The sequence below is a fragment of the Penaeus chinensis genome, chromosome 7 (assembly GCF_019202785.1).
Source record: "Penaeus chinensis breed Huanghai No. 1 chromosome 7, ASM1920278v2, whole genome shotgun sequence".
Classification (NCBI taxonomy): Eukaryota; Metazoa; Arthropoda; class Malacostraca; order Decapoda; family Penaeidae; genus Penaeus; species Penaeus chinensis.
In genome coordinates, this window is record NC_061825.1 from 8166018 (window position 1) to 8171829 (window position 5812).

Genomic DNA, 5812 nt, shown 5'->3' on the forward strand with positions numbered 1-5812 from the left:
CTCCAGCACATGACATTTGCTCCTTGTAACCATATGTTTGTGGTATAGATTGCGAAGACTGTCCTCCTCCTGTTAGCCAGGCAATTGTACTGTGACCTCGAGTTTCATACTCATTTTATAGTAGAATCCAAATGACCAGCATTAGACCTTAGAGCCAAAACCTTACAAAAGCGTGAAATTTGGCATAAAAAGTCTCGAGCGGGGATTCTTAACCAGGGGTCCATGGATGGGTTTCAGGGGGTCCGTGTGGATTAAATATAAATCAACATTTATATTTGCTATACTGTTTTGCTTAAAAAAGGATTGTTTCTTTTTTATATTTATTTTAAAGTTTTGCAACATTTTTGTGTGTCTCATATATTTATAAGACAACCAAATCTCAAAAATTAAAGTATATTTTACAGATTGCATGCAAAGTTTTTTAATGGGAATATATCTGGGGAAGGGAGTACATAGCTTTCATCAGATTATGAAGGAGGTCCGTGATTCTAAAAAAAAAAAAAAAAAAAAAAAAGGTTAAGAACCACTGGTCTAGAGTAGAAGGAGGTTGCGGGGCTCTATAACTGACCTTCAAACGGAAGATCAATATATATGTGTGTACAAGATATCCAGAATTTACTTTTTACTTGTAACGGGCCGCAATTAACAATTCAGCAAGAGGGAATGCTAAGCGCTATTGTTTCGGTGTCAAATTTCTAGTTACATCTGTAACATATTTTCGTCCTTAATAACAATACATCATTATCGCGGCAACGGAACTCTTATCGGGTATTTTGAAAATGAGACATGTTATCGCGGGTACAGTTCCTGTACCAGCAAAGGTACGTTTTGCTCGGTGCGATTATCGCTCAATGATGATCGTGAAGCGACTGTCTAAAGCACTAATTCCTTGTTTTTGAATGGGGCTGTTTTGCATCGAGCGACTGACAGTAGAGTCACTAATGATCATCGTTGGCTCGGAATAGTAGCACGGCTGGAGGGTGAATATAATCGCAACTGAAAACGATCATCTGAATTGGAAGGAGTGTTTGCATCATTATTTTCCGATGAGCAGGATGAGATCCTTGCGGAGGATATTGCGAAACAACCCTCGTTGTGGCAGTTCTCACATCTCAACGATTAAAAGTCGACGCCAAAGTTAGAAACCCAGTGAGTTTGATTCTTGTTTATATTTCATCCCAGGCTGTTTTTCGTTGTGTGTTAACATTTCATGTCTTGATAAGACGCAGTGCTGTTCAACTGGTCAATTTGCTCAAAAACCATTTCCTCACGACACTACCTTCACGGGACACTTCTTCCAAGTGGCGTAAAAAAATCAACTGTCTCATCGAAAATTGCATAGACAGACGCTCGAAGCAAAACACTATACCCTCTGTTACCGTGCATCGATAATCCAAAATTAGTAGAGCGATAAACGTGATAATCGCACCGAGCTAAACGTACCCTGAAACGTTAAGTTGACAACGCGCTGCCTCGTTTGCTTAATTCGTGTTAACGTGTTTAATTCTTTACTAACTGAGTATAGTTGTCATTTTGCTCATATTTCGATATGGTAAATGGTATTCCGTAACTGAATAGGAAGTATCTGGCATCAATCAAGTGTCTCAAGTATTTTGATATAAACAGTAAAACATACTGTTCCAAAATATTTGAATGTTTATAACCGTTGATAACTGGAATACTGTTATAAAAAGTAAAAGTCTGCAGCCGTGGCCATTTTGAACATATAAGTCTTTGAGTGAGTGTCTTCTTCAGGGAAACATGCCAATATGGAAAAGCTCCAATACACAACAGACGTGGGTATCAAAGTTCGACGACCGTATATTAGTCTGCTGCAGCCTGTCATCTGTGATTTTTCTTTATCCTCTTTAAATTTATCCTTTATTTAAGAATGGGATGTGCTAAACATCTAAGGTCATGTAGCATTACTAGGCAGGTATAGTATTGGAAGGGATAGGGAAGGGGGTTGAGTTAGTAATTAGTTGCTGTACGTCAATAGTCTAGAGTAGTATTGGTACGGTAAAAGATGGGTAAAGGAGTTGATGAGTGAATGGGTTAAGGTAGGATTAAGTAAAGGGGATTAGATCAAGTGAAGAATATGTGTGCGTCTGAGGAAGGAGAACAGGTTGTCAAAGCAGAAACTGTGGGATTCCATAGGGATGTGTGACAAGTTGGGAGGTCGGTGAAAGGAGGATAGGTGAGGGGAAGCAGAGGTACGGGCTGCAGTAAAACGTGGACAGGGCAGCAGAATGTGTGGAACTGAAAGACGAACATTAAATAGGGAACACAGGGGCGGATCAGAATGTGACATCAGATAGTCTTACAGTATGCATTTTTTTAGTGCGCCTCCATCCTGGTTTCAGGATGGAGGGATATTTGAAAGTGCGAGTTAGGATGGTTACTGTGAAACCAGCACCAGAGGTGGATTTGGAGCTATCAGTGTAAACGTAAATATTGGAGGACCGAGCGGAGACATGGTCAAGGCAATGGGTGAGGATAGAAGGGGGGATACCTGATCTTGGTGGGTCAGGAAAATCGGAGGAGCAAATACGGGAATAACTTATAAGCCATGGAGGAACGGAATAGACAGAAAACGGAAGAGGTCGGAGACGGAGAAAAGGGGAATGGGAGAGGAGGGTATCCACGCGAATGGTGACAGAAATAGGTAAATGTGGGGAAGAAGCAAAGGTAGGAAGCAGGTATGGTGAGATAGTTTGGTAAAGGAACGTTGGTGGAAGCAAGCATAGCATCGGAGAGAGAGAGAAGGGTGCAGAACTGAGAGAGAGATGGCATGCCCGATCCAGTGTACAGGCTCTCAACTGGAGAGGAGGGGAAGGCTCACAAAATGAGCATGAAGGGAGGTAGAGGCAGAGCAGTGGATATAAAATCCATAATCAAGTGTGGCGAGGATCAGGGTAACATGGAGATAGAGGAGAGTTTTGCCATCTGATCCCCAGGATATATGGGAGAGTCTGTAAGATTCGGAGGCGGCGGCAAGCTTTTTCCGCCAGAAGAACGGCATTGGACCGGAGCGCCAAATAAGAGTGGAGGTTGGGGACCTACACATCGTGAGAGAAAAGGATGGAAAAAGCGGAAGCCATGGTTAGTGGCCCGGGAAGTTACTGATGATATTGCAGACTGAAGGAATTGGCGGAGAGTTGGTATAGTGTGCCAGAGGCGAACATGGTTAAATCATCAACATATAATTGGAAAATATGGTAAAGCCATGTGGTATTATATGCTTTTTCTAGATAAAAAAAAAATATATATATGCCTAATACCGAGTCATGGCATGCAAATGAAGATGTAATATACATCTCGAAATGAGCTAGCAGGTCCGCTGTACCTCGGGCACGGCAGAAAGCAAATTGGGAAGGAGAGAGAAGATAGTGAGATTCAAGATACTAAATTAAGTGGAAGTTAACCATTAGTTTTAGTAGTTTTCACAAGCAGCTAGTTAGACCCAATTAATCGGGTACCCAATTTATTGGGTTGCAAGAAGGGGAGGATAAGATCTCGCCAATGAGGAGGAAAATTTCCTGTCGTCCATATGTGGTTGAAAATAGTTAACAGGAAGGATAGAGAGGAAAATGGAAGGTGTCGGATCATACGGTAGGGCCTTCATGGGTGTTGCGGCACGACTGTAAGGCAGTGTTGAGCTCAGAGGAAGGACAAGGAATATTATTGGACTCATCAGAGGACATAGTGGTGATGGGGGTGTATTCTCTGATGATCTTAATGGAAAAGAAATGTTGAGAAAGGTGAGAGCCACTACTGACCTGGTTGGAATAGTGACTTAGAAAGGATCTAAGATGAGAGTATCTCGAATATAGAGGACAGGGGCTGAATGTTGGTAATGTTTGCCTGATAGCTTATGGATCCGACGCCAGACAGCTGAAATAGATGTAGATGATGTAATCGATGAAACATAATTTCGCCAGATAGCTTTACTGTTCTGGAATGTAAAACGAAGATAGGCGGATGCTCATTTAAAGAAGATAAGGGCTGATAGCTGATTAGCAAAGCGCTCTGGTGCATTCAGAATTTCACCACAGAAAACTTTTGGACTGTAACTGTGAAACATTGTAGAAAATCTGAAATGGACGAAAAGGGGGATGGAGGGGTAGGAATAGCAGAGAGTGAAGTAAAAGTACACCAGTCGGCTCTATCAAAGCATCAGCGTGGGAGATTAGGAAGTGGTACATATGAAGTAGGAGAAAGGAGGACTGGAAAGTGGTCACTACAAGGAAAGTGGTTTTGAACTTACCAATGGAAGTCTAAATGGAGAGGAGGGGATCATAAAGAGAGGTCAAGGCATGGAAATGATTGCGTGCGCATGTCAAAGTGTGTGGGGCGATAGATTAATAAGTTCCGTTGTGGAGAAGAAGCGTTCTAGGGTTCGGTCACGAGATGTATTGATGGAATCACCCAAAATAGTATGGCGGCAGTAAAAATCACTATCTCTGAGGAAAGGTGGCTGGAGTTGGGAAATTAGAGTTTCAAAGGCAACAAAGTCAATGGAGTGGGAAGGAGAGAAGTGGTCTAAAAGTACTGTGATCCAGCAGCGGAGAAAGATGCGAATAACTGTGCAAGGGACAGTGGTTTGAAAGGGAGGTATAATATATGGTGTTTTCTGAAGGATAAGTATAGACGAGACAAAATAGTTATTGGAAACTGATAAAGGAGGATGTGTCAGAAATGTCTTTTGGATGCAGATAATGGATGGGTTATAAGAAGAAAGGGTATAACGAAGGACAAGTCTGTGAGAACGGAAACCGCGAATATTCCGATGCAGGAGAGCTATTACTTAACTGGTCTACGAAAGTTACAATACGTGTTGGGGAATTTGAAGGGGAAAGCGCTAGGGTGTGAGGTAAGGAATGAGAGGGGGGAGGTGATGCAGTATCAGGAGGGGTATCAGGGGGTGGAGGAGCAGAGGAACGACATTGTTGTGACATACATGAGTGGAAGGGATAGTGGGAATGGATGTCGGATTAATGCAGTTGGGGGAATGGGATGTGTTGGGAGGGAGTAGAAGGATGGATATCGGCAGTCACTTTGAGTATGGAGGAAGCGGTGGACGAGAGGTTTCTTTGTCAATTTGGGACTCGAGCAGATAGTTTTGAATATCTTCAATAATTTCTGCAATTGAGTTGACTGAGAGTTTTGAGAGACGAAGGTTTTCATATGAGAGGGGGGGGGGGGGGAGAAGAGACTGGTGTCTGAGGAGTAGAGACAGAGGTAGGTGGAGGTGAGTGTGTGGTAGGAGAAGAAGGAGGTGGAACGTTTAGTCTGTCTGCTGCGGGTAGTGCGAGGAGGGAGAGGGGGAGGTGTTGGGGCTACAGTAGAGATTGGAGTGTCTCTATTTAGAATGACAAAAAAAAATTCCTGAGGGAGATAGGGAGTAGAAGTAAGGAATGTAAGATGGAAGAGGGATAGGTATGGGTGAGGGTGTAAGAACATACTGAGAGGCAGGGGGAGCGACATTATTTGAGCAGGGAGTAAGAGAAAGCATCGTCGACGTGCTTCCCGTCTGGTTTCACGCAGTGGGGCCAAGTCTGAATCTGAGAGTTGCCACCTCAAACTTGTAGGTGGGACAACCCCTCTAAAATACATTATGGGGCCCGCCACAGTTAGCACATGTGCGTGACTGTGCAGAGCAGTTTGATCGATTATGGCCAGGTTGGGCACGTAAAGGGCATCGGGCTGTGGAACGGCAGTGTTTGGCAGGGTGTCCTAAATACCAACAATTTTGAAATTGGCGCGGCGGGGGGAGGGGGGGCTGACATGGACAGGGAGGGATTCTCCGCCA